Below are 18,667 nucleotides of genomic sequence, written 5' to 3'. Positions count from 1 at the left end.
AAGAGCAACAATTTTTTTATTTTTAAAACGTTATTGTAAAACATACTTTTTATACTAGAGTATATGAAGCATTTCTGTACAATGTAAAGAATAATAGTACAACATGTGGCATTGCATTATTGTATTATCCACCACCAGGATGGTAGAGTGAGATCTTGTCTCAAAAACAAAAACAGAAACAAAAACAAAAACAAAAACAATGCATCAAACCCTAAATCTGCATTAAATTGAGAAGCCCATCACAGCCTACTGCCTGGAAACCAGAATATTCAGTGTGCTCATTTCTTATGGCTGCTGTAACAAACTGCCACAAATTTAGACTTAAAACAACGCAGGTCAGAAGTCTAAAATGAAGGTTTCAGTGGGGCTCTGTCCTTTCCGGAGGCTTCAGGAAAGAATTTGTTTCCTTGCCTTTCTCAGTCTGTGGAAGCTGCTAGCGTTCTGTGGCTCGTGGTGCCTTCTTCGCACCATTCCTACTTCTTGCTTCCATCATTACATTTCCTACTACTCACTCTGATTCCCCTGTTTTACTCTCACAAGTACCTTTGTGATTACATTGGGCCTCCCTGGAAAATCCAGGACAATCTCTCCGCCACAAGATCCTTAATTCAGTCACATCTGCAAGGTCCTGTGGACCATATTCACAGGTTCCAAGCAGTAGGATGTAGAAATCTCTGGTGGTGGGTGGGGGTGGGGGCTGTTATTCTGCCTACCACTGCCTAGTTCCTCAGGCCTGCCAGATAAGGGCTGATCCCAAGTGTGGCTGCCCCAAACTTCATGTGCAAGTCTTCCTGTCAGCTACAGGAAAGAAGACCAGAGAATGAATTAAAATTCATACAGCAGCCCAACAAGGGCTTCCTCCACCCCTGATTTATAAAAAGTTATTCATATGAAAGTATGAAAATGGCACTTTTAGCTGTGAATTAAATAATTTTATTGAGCATAATAAAAATGATGTGCAATGGAAGCTCTCCTGGAAAATGTTAGCATATTTGTGGAATAAGGTTTATGCATGAAAAAAGATCCTCTTGCTTCAGGGTTTCTTTTTTCTCCTGTATTTCACTGCTAGGGCTGCCACAGCAAATTACCACAGAATGGGTGGCTTAAACAGTGGCAATTTATTTTCTCACACTTCTGGAGCCTGGAAGTCTAAGATCTAGGTATCAGCAGGGTTGGTTTCTTCTGAGGCTTCTTTCCTCAGCTTGTGCATGGCCACATTCTTGCTGCTTTGTCCTCACATGGCCTCTGTGCACACACACCCCTGGTATCTTTTTCTCTTACAAGGACACCAGTCCTGTTGGATTAGGGCCCTACACTAAAGATCATTTTAACAGAATCACTTTTTAAAGACCTCATCTCCAAATATGGTTACACTCTGAGGTCTTGGGAGTTAGGGTTTTAACATATACATTTTGGCGGGGATAGGGGGGACGCAATTTAGCCCATCACACTCTGCCTCCAGCTCCGACCACTGATTCCTTCTTAATGATCTTTTTCAGCAGGTTCCTATTTTAACTAGGTGCAAACATTAGGTAAACTCAGGGAATGTTGTCATATTAGGAGCCAAGGTTTACTAATCTGAGTAATGAATGTATATCTATTTTCTTTCCTTCCTTCCTTCCTTCCTTCCTTCCTTCCTTCCTTCCTTCCTTCCTTCCTTCCTTCCTTCCTTCCTTCCTTCTTTGTTTCTCTCTCTTTCTCTCTCTCTTTCTTTCTTTCTCTCTTTCTCTCTCTTTCTTTCTTTCTTTCTTTCTTTCTTTCTTTCTTTCTTTCTTTCTTTCTTTCTTTCTTTCTTTCTTTCTTTCTTTCTTTCTTTCTTTCTTTCTTTCTCTTTTAAGTTCTAGGGTACATGTGCATAATGTGCAGGTTTGATACATAGGTATACATGTGCCATGTTGATTTGCTGCCCCCATCAACTGATCATTTACATTAGGTATTTCTCCTAATGCTATCCTTCCCCTAGCCCCCCACTCCCCAACAGGCCCTGATGTGTGATGTTCCCCACCCTGTGTCCAAGTGATCTCATTGTTCAATTCCTACCTATGAGTGAGAACATACGGTGTTTGGTTTTCTAGTTTGCTCAGGATGATAGTTTTCAGCTTCATCCACGTCCTTGCAAAAAATATGAACTCACCCTTTTTTATGGCTGCATAGTATTCCGTGGTGTATATGTGCCACATTTTCTTAATCCAGTCTGTCACTGATGGACAGTTGGGATGGTTGCAAGTCTTTGCTATTGTGAATAGTACCACAATAAGCATACGTGTACATGTGTCTTTATTGTAGCATGATTTATAATTCTTTGGGTATATACCCAGTAATGGGATTACTGGGTCAAATGGTATTTCTAGTTCTAGATACTTGAGGAATCGCCACACTGTCTTGCACAATGGTCAAACTAGTTTACACTCCCACCAACAGTGTAAAAGCGTTCCTGTGTCTCTACATCCTCTCTAGCATCTGTTGTTTCCTGATTTTTTAATGATTGCCATTCTAACTGGTGTGAGATGGTATCTCATTGTGGTTTTGATTTGCATTTCTCTGATGACCAGTGATGATGAGCATTTTTTAATGTGTCTGTTGGCTGCATAGATGTCTTCTTTTGAGAAGTATCTGTTCATATCCTTTGCCCACTTTTTGATGGAGTTGTTTGTTTATTTCTTCTAAATTTGTTTGAGTTCTTTGTAGGTTCTGGATATTAGCCCTTTTCCAAACAATATGTTGAATAGGAGTGGTGCGAGAGGGCATCCGTGTCTTGTGCTGGTTTTCAAAGGGAATACTTCCAGTTTTTGCCCATTCAGTATAATATTGGCTGATGTACCATAAATAGCTGTTATTATTTTGAGATATGTTGCATCAATACCGAATTTATTGAGAGTTTTTAGCATGAAGGGCTGTTGAATTTTGTCAAAGGCCTTTTCTGCATCTATTGAGATAATCATGTGGTTTTTGTCATATGTTCTGTTTATATGATGGATTACATTTATTGATTTGCATATGTTGAACCAGCCTTGCATCCCAGGGATGAAGCCCACTTGATTGTGGTGAATAAGCTTTTTGATGTGCTGCTGGATTCAGTTTGCCATTTTTTTATTTAGGATTTTCGCATTGATGTTCATCAGGGATATTGGTCTAAAATTCTCTTTTATTGTGTCTCTGTCAGGCTTTTGTATCAGGATGATGTTGGCCTCATAAAATGAGTTAGGGAGGATTCGTTCTTTTTCTATTGATTGGAATAATTTCCGAAGGAATGGTACCAGCCCCTCTTTGTACCTCTGGTAGAATTCGGCTGTGAATCCATCTGGTCCTGGACTTTTTTGGTTGGTAGGCTATGAATTATTGCCTCATCAGAGCCTGTTGTTAGTCTATTCAGAGATTGAACTTTTCCCTGGTTTAGTCTTGGGAGGGTGTATGTGTCCAGGAATTTATCCATTTCTTCTAGATTTTCTAGTTTATTTGCATAGAGGTGTTTATACTATTCTCTGATGGTAGTTTGTATTTCTGTGGGGTCGGTGGTAATATCCCCTTTACCATTTTTTATTGCGTCTATTTGATTGTTCTATCTTTTCTTCTTTAATAGTCTTGCTAGCAGTCTATCAATTTTGGTGATCTTTTCAAAAAACTATCTCCTGGATTCATTGATTTTTGGAAGGGTTTTTTGCCTCTCTCTTTCAGTTCTGCTCTGATCTTAGTTATTTCTTGCCTTCTGCTAGCTTTTGAATGTGTTTGCTCTTGCTTCTCTAGTTCTTTTAGTTGTGATGTTAGGGTGTCAATTTTGGATCTTTCCTGCTTTCTCTTGTGGGCACTTAGTACTATAAATTTCCCTCTACACTCTGGTTTAAATGTGTCTCAGAGATTCTGGTATGTTATGTCTTCATTCTCATTGGTTTCAAAGAACATCTTTATTTCTGCCATCATTTCATTATTTATTCAGGAGCAAGTTGTTCAGTTTCCATGTAGTTGAGCAGTTTTGAATGAGTTTCTTAATCCTGAGTTCTAATTTGATTGCACTGTGGTCTGAGAGAAAGTTTGTTGTGATTTCTGTTCTTTCACATCTTCTGAAGAGTGCTTTACTTCCAATTATGTGGTCAATTTTACAATAAGTGTGATTTGGTGCTGAGAAGAATGTATATTCTGTTGATTTGGGGTGGAGAGTTCTGTAAATGTCTATTATGTCTGCTTGTTGCAGAGCTGAGTTCAGGTCCTGGATATCCTTGTTAACCTTCTCTCTTGGTCTGTCTAATACAAACAGTGGGGTGTTAAAGTCTCCCATTATTATTGTGTGGGAGTCTAATTCTCTTTGTAGGTCTCTAAGGACTTGCTTTATGAATCTGGGTGCTCCTGTATTGGATGCATATATATTTAGGATAGTTAGCTCTTCTTGTTGAATTGATCCCTTTACCATTATGTAATGATATTCTTTGTCTCTTTTGATCTCTGTTAGTTTAAAGTCAGTTTTTCAGAGACTAGGATTGCAAACCCTGCTTTTTTTTTTGCTTTCCATTTGCTTGGTAGATCTTCCTCCATCCCTTTTTTTTGAGCCTATCTGAGTCTTTGCACGTGAGACAGGTCTCCTGATTATAGCACACTGATGGGTCTTGAATCTTTATCCAATTTGCAGGTCTGTGTCTTTTAATTGGGACACATAGCCCATTTACATTTAAGGTTAATATTGTTATATGTGAATTTGATCCTGTCATTATGATGTTCACTGGTTATTTTGCCTTTTAATTGATGCAGTTTCTTTCTTTTTTTTTTTTTTGATGGAGTCTCGCTCTGTCGCCCAGGCTAGAGTGCAGTAGCATGATCTCGGCTCACTGCAAGTTCTGCCTCCCAGGTTCACGCCATTCTCCTGCCTCAGCTTCCCCAGTAGCTTGGACTACAGGCACTGGTCACCACGCTCGGCTAATGTTTTGTATTTTTAGTAGAGATGGGGTTTCATCGTGTTAGCCAGGATTGTCTCAATCTCCTGACGTTGTGATCCACCTTCCTCAGCCTCCCAAAGTGCTGAGATTACAGGCACGAGCCACCGTGCCTGGCCAATGCAGTTTCTTAATAGTGTTGATGGTCTTTACAATTTTGCCTGTTTTTGCAGTGGCTGGTACTGGTTGTTTCTTTCCATGTTTAGTGCTTCTTTCAGGAGTTCTTGTAAGGCAGACCTGGTGGTGACAAAATCTCTCAGCATTTGCTTCTCTGTAAAGGATTTTTTCTCCTTCACTTATGAAGCTTAGTTTGGCTAAATATGAAATTCTGGGTGAAAAATTCTTTTCTTTAAGAATGTTGAATATTGGCCCCCAATCTCTTCTGGTTTGTAGGATTTCTGCTGAGAGATCCGCTGTTAGTCTGAAGAACTTCCCTTTGTGAGTACCTCGACCTTTCTCTCTGGCTGCCCTTAACACTTTTTCCTTAATTTCAACCTTGGTGAATCTGACAATTATGTGTCTTGGGGTTGCTCTTCTCGAGGAGTATCTTTGTGGCATTCTCTGTATTTCCTGAATTTGAATGTTGGCCTCCTTGCTAGATTGGGGAAGTTTTCCTGGATGACATCCTGAAGAGTGTTTTCCAACTTGGTTCCATTCTGCCCATCACTTTCAGTTACCCCAATCAAACGTAAATTTGGTCTTTTCACATCATCCCATATTTATTGGAGGTTTTGTTCATTTCTTTTTATTCTTTCTTCTCTAACTTTGTTTTCTCACTTTATTTCATTAATTTGATCTTCAATCACTGTTACCCTTTCTTCCACTTCATTGAATTGGCTGTTGAAGCTTGTGCATGCATCACGAAGTTCTCGTGCTGTGGTTTTCAGCTCCATCAGGTCATTTAAGGTCTTCTCTACACAGTTTATTCTAGTTATTCTTTCTTCTAACCTTTTTCAAGGTTTTTAGCTTCCTTGTGATGGGTTCGAACATCATCCTTTAGCTTGGAGAAGTTTGTTATTACCAACCTACTGAAGCCTGCTTTTGTCAACTTGTGAAAGCCATCTTCCATCCAGGTTTCTTCCATTGCTGGTGAAGAGCTGTGACCCTTTGGAGGTGAAGAGATGCACTGATTTTTCGAATTTTCAGCTTTTCTGTTCTGGTTTCTCTCCATCTTTGTGGTTTTATCTACCTTTGGTCTTTGATGTTGGTGACCTACAGATGGGGTTTTGGTGTGGATGTCTTTTTTGTTGATGTTGATGCTATTCCTTTCTGTTTGTTAATTTTCCTTCTAACAGTCAGGTCCCTCAGCTGTAGGTCTGTTGGAGTTTGCTGGAGTTCCACTCCAGACCCTGTTTGCCTGGGTATCACCAGCGGAGGCTGCAGAACAGCAAATATTGCTGCCTTATCTTTCCTCTGGAAGCTTTGTCCCAGAGGTGCAGTCGCCTATATGAGGAGTCTGTCGGCCCCTACTGGGAGATGTCTCCCAGTTAGGCTACATGGTGGTCAGGGACCCACTTGAGGAGGCTGTCTGTCCATTCTCAGAGCTCAAACTCCATGCTGGGAGAACCACTGCTCTCTTCAGAGCTGTCAGACAGGGATGTTTAAGTCTGTACAAGTTTCTGCTGCCTTTTATTCAACTATGCCCTGCCCACAGAGGTGGAGTCTACAGGCAGTAGGCCTTGTTGAGCTGTGGTGGCCACAACCCAGTTTGAACTTCCCAGCTGCTTTGTTTACCTACTCAAGCCCCAGCAACGGTGGACGCCCCTCCCCCAGGCAATCTGCCTTCTTGCAGATCAATCTCAGACTACTGCGCTAGCAGTCAGCAAGCCTTTGTGGGCTTGGGAGCCACTGAGCCACACACGGGAGAGAATCACCTTGTCTGCCAGTTGCTAAGACCTTGTGAAAAGCACAGTATTTGGGTGGGAATTTCTCATTTTTCCAGGTAGTCAGTCATGGCTTCCCTTGGCTAGGAAAGGGAAATCCCCTGACCCCTTGTGCTTCCTAGGTGAGTGACGCCCTGCCCCACTTCAGCTTGCCCTCCATGGGCTGCACACACTGTCCAACCAGTCCTAGTGAGAAGAACCAGATACCTCAGTTGGAAATGCAGAAATCACCTTCTGCATCAATCATGCTGAGATCTGCAGACCAGAGCTGTTCCTATTTGGCCATCTTGGAACTCCTTCCCTCCCTTCCTCCCTCCCTTCCTTCCTTCCTTCCTTTCTTCCTTCCTTCCTCTCCCTCCCTCCCTCCCTTCCTGCTTCTCTTTCTTTCTTTCCTTCCTTCCTCTCCCTCCCTCCCTCCCTTCCTGCTTCTCTTTCTTTCCTTCCTTCCTTCCTTCCTTCCTTCCTTCCTTCCTTCCTTCCTTCCTTCCTTCCTTTCTTCTTTCCTTCCTCTCCCTCCCTCCCTCCCTGCCTGCTTCTCTTTCTTTTCCTTCCTTCCTTCCTTCCTTCCTTCCTTCCTTCCTTCCTTCCTTCCTTCCTTCCTTCCTTCCTTCCTTCCTTCTTCTTCCTTCCTTCCTTCCTTCCTTCCTTCCTTCCTTCCTTCCTTCCTTCCTTCCTTCCTTCCTTCTCTCTCTCTCTCTCTCTTTCTCTCTCTCTCTCTCTCTCTCTCTCTCTCCTTCCTTCCTTCCTTCTTTCTTTTTTTTTTTTCAAGGTCTCTCTCTGTCATCCAGTCTGGAGTACAGTGGTGCAATCATAGCTCACTGCAACCTCAAACTCCTGAGCTCAAGGGGTCCTCCTGCCTCAGCCTTATGAGTAGCGGAGACTACACGTGCATGCCACCATGCCTGGATATTTTATTTTATTTTTTGTAGAGATAGGGCCTCACTTTGTTGCCCAGGCTTGTCTGGAACTCCAGCCTGGGCTCATGCAATCCTCCTGCCTCAGCCTCATAAAGTGCTGGGATTACAGGCTCTACACATATTTTCTACCAAAATATTATAGTGCACTAAAATACCTGGGGTAGTGAAACAAGAAAATAATATAAATTGTCTTAGATAACACTGAACAAATATCAATTATGTGCTGGCCCATTATCTTATTTAATTCTCTTAACATCTCGTTGAGACGGGTCTATTGTGCAGATGAGGAAACTGAAGCCCTGTCTCAAGGTGATGGCTCTGTTGAATTCTAGAGACCGCAGAGATGAAGAAACTAAGAGACTGAGGCACAGATTATTAACTATTCTGCCAAAGGTCATACACTGGAAATGAGTGGTGAAGGTAGGACATGAAACCAAACTTACAACCTCTAAACTCTAATCACTGTTTTTAGAATACTACTAGCACCTGAAAATGCAGACTCAAGTCAATGACCAGAATATTGCAGATGCAGGATTGTTGATCAGAGGATGTCTTGGTTAATAGAATACCAGAGACTAGATCCATTAGTTATGAGATAGATGCAGAATCCAGAATGAATCTGAAAGGCTCTATACTCTTCTACTCAGTATGGACTGTGGCTCGGCAGCTCCAGCAGCACCATGAGCTTGTCAGAGCTACAGGAGGTTGTGACACTCTGTAGACCCTCTGAATCAGAATCTGCATTTTGACAAGATTCCCAGGTGAGGGGGCCTTGTCAATTTCAAATCCTTCAATTTCCCATAGGTTGTGTATTTTTATAAGGAGTCCTGGCAGGGCTCAGTGACTCATACCTGTAGTAGCACAGGGCACATGAAAAGCACGTGAAAACAATTATGCCCTGTATTATAGAACTGAAGCTATGGTCATTTCAACTTGCTTTCTAGAGGGCTCTATTTTTGTTTGTTTTTGGTTTCTGTTGAAATTGAACAGTGAACCCTCAATTTTGCTCAGGCCAGTGAACCTGTATAAATGGTTCTCAATGGAGACATCCTGGTTAGGCTGCTGAGCCAGAGCCTTGCTCCCAGTAAAACTGGTGCATGTTCCAGGGCTCAAGGAAGGGAGCTGAGGCTTTGATGATTGCCTTCATCCGTTTCTCTATCTCTGTGAATAGACAAAAACCAATTGTCCCTTTAGTAACATTCTATTTGGAGCTCCTGAGACAGTACAGGAGGGTGGGTGGTATTCTGAATCGAGGCTGATGTTAATAGAGGAACTGGCATTTGGAAGAGTTGTATACAGAGAGAGAAAAAGTACCAAAATGAAATCAGCTGAGAGCAGGTGCTCAGAGGCATAAAATGTCACTTTGGTGAAGTGAACCCCTCTAAGCACCAACTTTCCTTTTCAAAGCATATTTGACGAAACTCTTTTTAAAACTTTATCACATCCTTTTCAGGTTCTTTAAATAGAGAATATGAAACACAACTTAGTGTTAGGGCAGGGAGGGCTGATAGAAATCATCAGACTCAACTCCTTCATTTCACAAACGAGGAATCTGTGACCCAGAAAATTTGGGTAGAGGGCAGGTCACACAAAGCTACATAACTCACTTATGGAAGAACAAGGTCTTCAAAGAAATTTTTGGATAGTTCTTTCTATTTCATCATAGCATGTTTTGTTTTTCTTTTTAAAGTCTAATTATTTTGTCTAATACCATCTTTTTTAAAGAAGTAAATTACGGCTGAGGAAATGCATGCAGACTTTTTCCCTTGAGTGGAAATCTAATTTTCCAGGAGGTCAGCAGGAGGGCACTAAGGATGAAGACAAGCTGTCATTCAAACTCCAGTGCCTCCTTCTGCTCAAGTGCGTCTCTACTTTTCTGCTCGTTGCTTCCAGACAAAAGCTCGAGTTTCCTAGACTTTATCTCAAGGTGTACAACACCCTTCCCCCTACTTCAGTATCATACCGGTGGCTGCTTCTGTTATCTCTTTTGCCTGGAGCAGAGTTCTGCTCAAGATTCGTCCTCCCGAGGTCAACTTCTTGTTTCTTGTTTTCCTAACAAACAGGAGGCCAAGTATGGAAAGTACTTGTGTTAAGGTTGCATTTCCCACCAGAGAAGGAATATGGCTAAAAAGCATTAATTCCATTTGATTCTTTCTTTACAGAAATCCATTTGGTCTTTATCGGATTTGAGAAGTTAAAAGCTGTTTCCCTGTATCACTTTTCCTGATCTAACAGAGATTTCAAGCATGGTTTAAGGGCAAAGATGGCACTGTGTGTTCGATTTTTTTTTTTTATTATACTTTAAGTTCTAGGGTACATATGCACAACAGGCAGGTTTGTTACATATTGTATACATGTGCCATGTTGGTGTGCTGCACCCATTAACTTGTCATTTACATTAGGTATATCTCCTAATGCTATCCCTTCCCCCTTCCCCCACCCCACAACATGTCCCGGTGTGTGATGTTCCCCTTCCTGTGTCCAAGTGTTCTCATTGTTCAATTCCCACCTATGAGTGAGAACATGCAGTATTTGGTTTTCTGTTCTTGCAATAGTTTGCTGAGAACGATGGTTTCCAGCTGCATCCATGTCTCTACAAAGGACATGGACTCATCCTTTTTTATGACTGCATAGTATTCCATGGTGTATATGTGCCAAATTTCTTAATCCAGTCTGTCATTTATGGACATTTGGGTTGGTTCCAAGTCTTTGCTATTGTGAATAGTGCCACAATAAACATGCGTGTGCATGTGACTTTATAGCAGCATGATTTATAATCCTTTGGGTGTATACCCAGTAATGGGATGGCTGGGTCAAATGGTATTTCTAGTTCTAGATCCTTGAGGAATGGCCACACTGTCTTCTACAATGGTTGAACTAGTTTATAGTCCCACCAACAGTGTAAAAATGTTCCTATTTCTCCACATCCTCTCCAGCACCTGTTGTTTCCTGACTTTTTAATGATTGCCATTCTAACTGGTGTGAGATGGTATCTCATTGTGGTTTTGATTTGCATTTCTCTGATGGCCAGTGATGATGAGCATTTTTTCATGTGTCTGTTGGCTGCATAAATGTCTTCTTTTGAGAAGTGTCTGTTCATATCCTTTGCCCACTTTTTGATGGGGTTGTTTGTTTTTTTCTTATAAATTTGTTTGAGTTCTTTGTAGGTTCTGAATATTAGCCCTTTGTCAGATGCGTAGATTGCAAAAATTGTCTCCCATTCTGTAGGTTGCCTGTTCACTCTGATGGTAGCTTGTTTTGCTGTGCAGAAGCTCTGTAGTTTAATTAGATCCCATTTGTCAATTTTGGCTTTTGTTGCCATTGTTTTTGGTGTTTTAGACATGAAGTCCTTGCCCATGCCTATGTCCTGAATGGTATTATCTAGGTTTTCTTCTAAGGTTTTTATGGTTTTAGGTCTAACATTTAAGTCTCTAATCCATCTTGAATTAATTTTTGTATAAGATGTAAGGAAGGGATCCAGTTTCAGCTTTCTACTTATGGCTAGCCAGTTTTCCCAGCACCATTGATTAAATAGGGAATCCTTTCCCCATTTCTTGTTTTTGTCAGGTTTGTCAAAGATCAGATGGCTGTAGACGTGTGGTATTATTTCTGAGGGCTCTGTTCTGTTCCATTGGTCTATATCTCTGTTATCGCTTCTCGACCTTTTGGCTAAGATCAAGTGTAGTATCTGTTCTTATCAGTGTTTGATTGCTAAAGTGAAACTGCAGACTGTGAGGAAAATCAGGACCCCCAGAGTATTTAAAATGGAATGGCGTTTTTCATTTCCATATGAGAAAATATAAGGATTTATTTAAAAATTATTTGTAAAACTCCTAATAATGTGATGTCATGGATATTTTATTTTGTTTTATTGTATACATTTTTTAAATTAAAAAAATGTAGGTGGAGGCAGGTCTTGCTTTGTTGCTCAGGCTGGTTTTGAACTACTGGGCTCAAGTGATCTTCCTGCCCTGGCATCTCAAAGTGCTGGGATTGCATGCCTGAGCCACTGCACCCAACCTGCCATGACTATTTTAAAGATTATTAATTGCTGTGTCAATACTACTAGTTTCTACTCCTTTATTTCATATGGCTTTAAATATAGTCTAGAAAAGACAAAAAATGAGAAGGATCATTGCTTCTGTCCATTTAGTCTCTTACTTAGAATCTACTTATTTATTTACTTAGTTTTCTATTGAGGTACGAAATTGAAATGCACATTGAAGTACACAAAATATGTTATACATATATAGCTCAATACATTTATATGTATGTATATACTCATGTAGCTACTATCTAGATCAAGATAAGAAAACCTGTAGCACCTGAGAAAGCTCCCTTGTGCTCCGTCCTTGTCCATCCTTGGCCTTTACCAGAATTAACCACGATTCTGATTATTAGCATAATCCTTTAGTTTTGTATCTTTGTGGACTTCCTATCAATGGACTCACACAGGATTTCTCTTTTGTGTCTAGCTTCTTTCACTGCACATGTCTATGAGATTCATTCATGTTATTGCTTCTATCAGTAGACTTTTAAAATTTGTAGATAGCATTCCATTGTCAGAGTATATCAGAATTTATCCAGTTTCCAATTCATGGGCATCCAGATTGTTTTCAGTATTGACTTATAAATAAAAGTGTTAAGAATATATGTTGGTCAGGTGCAGTGGCTCATGCCTGTAATCCCAGTACTTTGGAAGACCAAAGAGGGTGAATCACTTGAGGTGAGGAGCTCGAGACCAGCCTGACCGAACCTCATCTCTACTAAAAATACAAAAATTAGCCAGGCGTGTTGGTGCACACTTGTAATCCCAGCTACTTGAGAGGCTGAGGCAGGAGAATCACTGCAAGAGAATCACTTGAATCCTGAAGGCAAAGGTTGCAGTGAGCCGAGATTGCACTACTGCACTCAAGCCTTGGTGATAGAGTGAGACTGTGTCTCGAAAAAACAAAAACAAAAACAGAAAAACCCCAACGCCACCCCAAAAAAACACCCAAAAGACAAAAATAATTGGCATATGTCTTTTATTTGGCAGAAGCACTAATTTCTCTTTAGTGTATGCCCAGAAGCAGAATTGCTGGATCATAAGTATACGTTTAATTTTAGTGGTTATTGTCAAACTGTTTTCTAAAATGGCTGAACTCTCAGCAATAATGTACATATAAGAGCTACAGTTGCTCTGTATCCTGATCAATACTTTGTAGCTCAGTCTTTTTAATTTTACCCATTCTGGTGGATGTGTAGTGGTATCTCACTGTGGTCTGAACTTTCATTTCCCTGGTCAAAGATGAGGCTGACCAACTTTTCATATGCTTATAGGTCAATTGGATACTTTTTAATGTGAAGTCCCTAAACTTTGTCCGTTTTAATTTTTGTTGTCTTTTTCTTATTGATTTGTAGAAGTTCTTTATGTCTTCTTTTTTAAAAATTTAATTTTATTTAAAAATTATTATTTATTTGTCATTGAGACATAATAGATGTACATATTTTCAGAGTACCTGTGACAATTTAATACATCTGTATAATTTGTGAAGATCAAATCAGTGTAATTGAGATAGCCATCACCTGAAATATTTGTCATTTTTTATGCTAGGAATATTCAAGTTATTCTCTTCTAGCTATTTTGAAATATTCAATAGATTATTGTAAACTACAGTCACCCTAATCACAGTATTGATCTATTAAACACTGTTTTAAATATATTCTTGATATGAATCCTTTTTTGTACTACATATTACCAAATTTTCTCTCATTCTGTGGCTTTTTTGTTTACCATCTTTATAGAGAAGAACAGAAGTTAATTTTATTGAGATTCAATTTATTAAACATTTTATTGAGCCTCAATTTATTAAAACCTTTTTTTTGCTATTATAGGGTTTTTTTGTGTACTGTTGAAGAAATCTTTGCCTGTCAAGATTTCTTCAACAAGAAAATATTATCCTATGTATCTTTTATAAACCTTCTTATTTTACCTTTTACATTCCTATCTATACTGTGTCTCAAATTAGCTTTTGAGTGTGATATGAGGTAGGGGTCAAGGTTTGTTTTTACTCCTATAAGGAGATCCAATTGCTCCAGCACTGTTTATGAAAAGGCTATACTTTCTCACTTCATTGTTACTTTTGTTCTAAATCAATTGACTGCACATACGTGGGTCTATTTCTGGATGGAGAAACTTCATTTTTAGCATATTTATTGTAAATATTCTAGTGGATACAGCATTGGGTTAAGCATCAGAAGCTCTGGCATCTTGGGCTGGTTTTACCAGGGAGAGCTGGGAGACTTGGGAGTGGAGGACATAGCAGTCTGTTTGCTGCCTCTTACAACACTCCCTCCTAGCATTGTGTGCCCTAACCTAGGTAGCTAGCTTGTGGCCCTCTTCCTCCTTCAGTTGCTCTGATTAGATCTTGGTGAACACGTGGCCCATACCTATAAAGCTACTAGATGGAAAGTGACCAGTTAAATTTTCCCTCTTGGGAATCTGACCCGATGGTTACAGAGACAAGATTTGCACTGAAAGATAATACACAATAAGTGTGTGGCGGCCAGGCACAGTGGGTCATGACTGTAATCCCAGCACTTTGGGAGGCTGAGGCTGGTGGATCACTAGGTCAGGAGTTTGAGACCAGCCTGACCAACATGGTGAAACCCCGCCCATCTCTACTAAAAAAAAACAAAAACTAACCACGAGTGGTGGTGCGCACCTGTAATCCCAGCTACTCAGGAGGCTGGTAGGAGCTACTCAGGAGGCTGGTAATCAGGTAGGAGAATCTCTTGAACCCGGGAGGTGGAGGCTATAGTGAGCTGAGATTGTGCACTCCAGTCTCAAAAAAAAAAAAAAAAAAAAAAAAAAAAAAAAAAAAAAAGAATAAGAGTGTGGCTTAATAAAGGGATGCAGTTGTGGATCAAGTTAAACTTAAGAGAGAAGGTGCAGAAACAAAGTTGAGGAAGGCAGCTGACCAAGCAAGCAAAGATTGAGAATGGAAGAGCAGCAAAAAGAGGAGAGGAGATGAAAGACTGGATGAGGCAGTGACACGGATAGAAAGGTTGCCTGGGAGAGCTCTCCAAGAGACTCTTATTAACCCATCTTCCAACAATAGTTGGAGAAAGAGCAGGAAGGGTGAACAGAAGGGCCTGTGTAATTAAAATCACTGTGTCACCCAGAGGCAGTACAGGATGCTTTTTATAATTAAAAAAAAAATCACATTGTATTAGTCTGTTCTCATGCTGCAAATAAAGACATATCAAAGACTGGGTAATTTAAAAAGGAAAGAAGTTTAATTGACTCACAGTTCCATGTGACTGGGGAGGCCTCATGATCATGGCAGAAGGCAAATGAGGAGCAAAGTCACATCTTACATGGAGGCAGGCAGGAAAGCATGTGCAAGGGAACTATCCTTTAGAAAACCATCAGATCTCCTGAGACTTATTCACTATCACAAGAACAGCATGGGAAAGACTTGCCCCCATGGTTCAGTTCCCTCACACTTGATCCCTCTCATGACATATGGGAATTATGGGAGCTACATTTCAGGATGAGATTTGCGTAGGGACACAGCCAAACCATATCACACATAAAGATGTATTTCAACAATTTTCTTTCCTCCTTAGGCCTCCAAGCAACTTTAAAGATTGTTTTATACACGATCTTGTGAGTAGCATTTCTGGGAAAGCCCCAGTCTTTCTTATAAGCTCCCCCTCTTCTCACCCTGCATATGAGAGCCAAACTCGAGGGAAGCTGCTTTGCCTGAGTGAGGTTTGGGTTTAGTGCCTTCAATTTCCTGTCGGTTGTGTATTCTTATAAGAAGTCCTGGCTGGATGCAGTGGCTCACACCTGTATTCACAACACTTTGGGAGGCCAAGGTGGGAGGATCCCTTGAAGCTAGGAGTTCTAGACCCGCCTACAAAATATAGCAAGGCCTTGGCTCTACAAAAAAACTTTTTCTTTTTCTTTTTTTTTTTTGAGACGAAGTCTCACTATCTCTGGCTGGAGTGCAGGGGTGCAATCTCGGTTCACTGCAATCTCTGCCTCCTGGGTTCAAGAGATTCCCCCTGCCTCAGCCTCCTGAGTAGCTGGCCCTACAGGCGCATGCCACCACACCCAGTTAATTTTTTGCATTTTAGTAGAGATGAGGTTTCATGATGTTGGCCACAATAGTCTCGATCTCCTGACCTTGTGATCTGCCCGCCTTGGCCTCCCAAAGTGCTGGGATTATAGGTGTGAGCCACCGTGCCGAGCCTACAAAAAAACTTTTTAAAAAATTAGCTTTGGTGGTGCCATGTACCTGTAGTCCCAGATGCTCAGAAGGCTGAGGTGGGAGGATGGCTTGAGCCCAGAAGATCAAAGTTGCTATGTGCCATGATGGCGCCACTTCACTCCAGCCTGGGCAACTGAACAAGACCCTGTCCCCCCGCAACCCCCCACCTAAAAAAATCTTACTTTCATTCAGCTAGTTTGTGTATTTCTTGCAACCAAACAAACTTTGACTAGAATTACCTGGATATTCTGTTGCTCCTATGTGAAACAGAAGTTGTAAACCGTGCCCTGGTATTCAAGAGGGATGTTTGGGTGTGATAAGTACAACTTGCCACAGAAGCTGAGCACACACATATGTGGGCAGGACACAGTTAAAGAGCAGCAAGGGGCAGCCAGGGAATTGCTGAGGGGGATAAATAAAGAACACCAGTGCCTAGAATAGATATTTTTTTTCCTGCTAGAAACCAGGTGTAATTGTCCATTCATGAGATTACAGCAATGTGCTTTCCAAAACCTGGAGGAAAGGCTGCTTTCCGTGCTTCAGTGCTTCAGTGCTTTCATATACAGCGGGTATGACTGATGTCTCCCACAGTAAAGCGAGAAACTGCTTGTAAACGAGGACTTGAAGAATTTGTGAACAGCTAAAATGCCAACCTGAATGCAATTTGTCATTAGAAAGAGGAAATCAAATCCTTCCTTTTCCAAACCAAACTGATATGAGTCAAACTGTGTCCTTTTTGGATAAACAGTAGTTAAACAGAAAAAGCAGGGTCACTTTGGAGCATGCAAAGTTGGTAGTGCCAACCTGACACCGTCTGGGTGAGAGATGCTACTCTGGAGAGCACCAGCTTTCTGTGCCTGGAGAGTGTCTCTGCTGAGACAGGGATAGTGACCTGGATGAACACCTCTGTAACTGTCCACCACCCTCCTTTGCTCTAATGCTATACTCCCATCACTTTTTTTTTTTTTTTTTTTTTGAGACAGGGTCTTGCTCTGTTGCCTAGGCTGGGGTGCAATGGTGTGATCATGGCTTGTTGAAGCCTCAACCTCCTGGGCTTAAGCGATCCTTCCACCTCAGCCTCCAGAGTAGCTGAGACCACTGGCACATGCCACCATGTCCTGCTAACTTTTTGATTTTTTGTAGAGATGGAGTTTCACCATGTTGCCCAGGCTGATCTCTAATTTCTAGACCCAAGTGATCCACCTGCCTCGGCCTCCCAAAGTGCTGGGATTACAGGCATGAGCCACGGTGCCTGGCCAATTTGATAATATATCTTCCTCAGTATTTTGCTCATTAGAAGATAATGTCTCAGAAAGGAGTAGGAGTATTTTAGCCACTAGAAAGAAATACCCTTTACTGAAAAGTAACATATTTTCTGTCTGGTTTGTACATTAGGTAACTTCTCATTCCTCACCCGCCTCCCACTTTCCCACTTTTGGAGTCTCCAGTGTCTGTTATTCCACTCTGTAGGTCCATGTGGACCCCTTGTTTAGCTCCTGCTTACAAATGACAACATGTAGTATTTGACTCTCTGTTTCTAAGTTTTTTCACTTAAGATAGTGGCCTCCAGTTCCATCCATGTTGCTGTAAAAGACATGATTTCATTCTTTTTTATGGCTGAGTTGTTTTCATATAACTATATATATATATATATATATATATATATATATATACACACACACACACACACACCCACATTTTCTTTATCCAGTCATCCATTAATAGACACTTAGGTTGATTCCATATCTTTGCTATTATAAATGGTGCTATCATAAACATATGAGTGCAGATATCTTTTTAAACTTGTAAAAATTTTTAAATTTTCATCATGTCAGACAGGTAATATTCCATCGCCACAAGGTTCGAGGGTGACACGTCTCGTGTATGTATGTGAGCACCCAATCATCGTGCTCATGAACTACAAAAAGATCAGGTATCTTTTTCATATAATTATTTCTTCTCCTTAGGTTGGATACCTAGTAGTGGGATTGCTGGATTAAATAGTAGTTCTGGTTTTAGTTCTTTGAGAAATCTCCATACTGTTTTCCATAGAGGTTGTGCTAATTTACATTTCCACCAACAGTGTATAAGCATTCCCTTTTCTCTGCATCCTTGCCAACATTTATTGATTTTGACTTTTGAATAATAGCCATTCTGACTGGTGTGAGATGATATCGCATTGTGGTGTTAATTTGCATTTGCCCTATGATTAGTGATTTTGAGCATTTTTTTCATGTGTTTGTTAACGGATAGTATATCTTCTTTTGGAAAACATTCATGTCCTTTGTCCATTAAATTTTTTTTTTTTTAATTTCAAGTTCTGTGGGTACATAAGTGTATATATTTATGGAATACATGAGATGTTTTGGTACAGGCATGTAATGTGTAATAATCACATCATAGAGAATGTGGTGTCCATCCCCTCAAACGTTTATCCTTTGTGTTACAGACAATCCAATTATGCTCTTTTAATTAATTTAAATATATAATTAAATTATTATTGATTATAGTCATCCTGTTGTGCTATCAAGTACTGGTTCTTATTCATTCTTTTTTTGTTTTTTTGTTTTGAGATAGGGCTTTACTCTGTTGCCCAGGCTGGAGTGCAGTGGGCTAGATCACAGCTTACTGCAGCTTTGACCTCCCTGGGTTCTGGTGATCCTTCCACCTCAGCCTCCTGAGTA

General features: G+C 40.6%; 2 non-coding genes across 2 annotated transcripts; one reads left to right on the top strand and one right to left on the bottom strand.

Annotated features, from left to right (window-relative positions):
- The first annotated feature begins 11,371 nt into the window (after positions 1 to 11,371).
- Positions 11,372 to 11,557, top strand: LOC126955906 (U2 spliceosomal RNA). The gene has a single exon (XR_007726186.1). It is a non-coding gene; the product is annotated as a U2 spliceosomal RNA (small nuclear RNA).
- Positions 11,558 to 17,812: 6,255 nt separating this feature from the next.
- Positions 17,813 to 17,913, bottom strand: LOC126955895 (small nucleolar RNA U13). Its single transcript, XR_007726180.1, has one exon. It is a non-coding gene; the product is annotated as a small nucleolar RNA U13 (small nucleolar RNA).
- Positions 17,914 to 18,667: the final 754 nt, after the last annotated feature.

This window comes from Macaca thibetana, chromosome 5, assembly GCF_024542745.1.
Source record: "Macaca thibetana thibetana isolate TM-01 chromosome 5, ASM2454274v1, whole genome shotgun sequence".
In the NCBI taxonomy this organism is placed as follows: Eukaryota; Metazoa; Chordata; class Mammalia; order Primates; family Cercopithecidae; genus Macaca; species Macaca thibetana.
The sequence above is the reverse complement of the archived record's forward strand: the minus strand, read 5'-3'. Positions and strand labels throughout refer to the sequence as shown.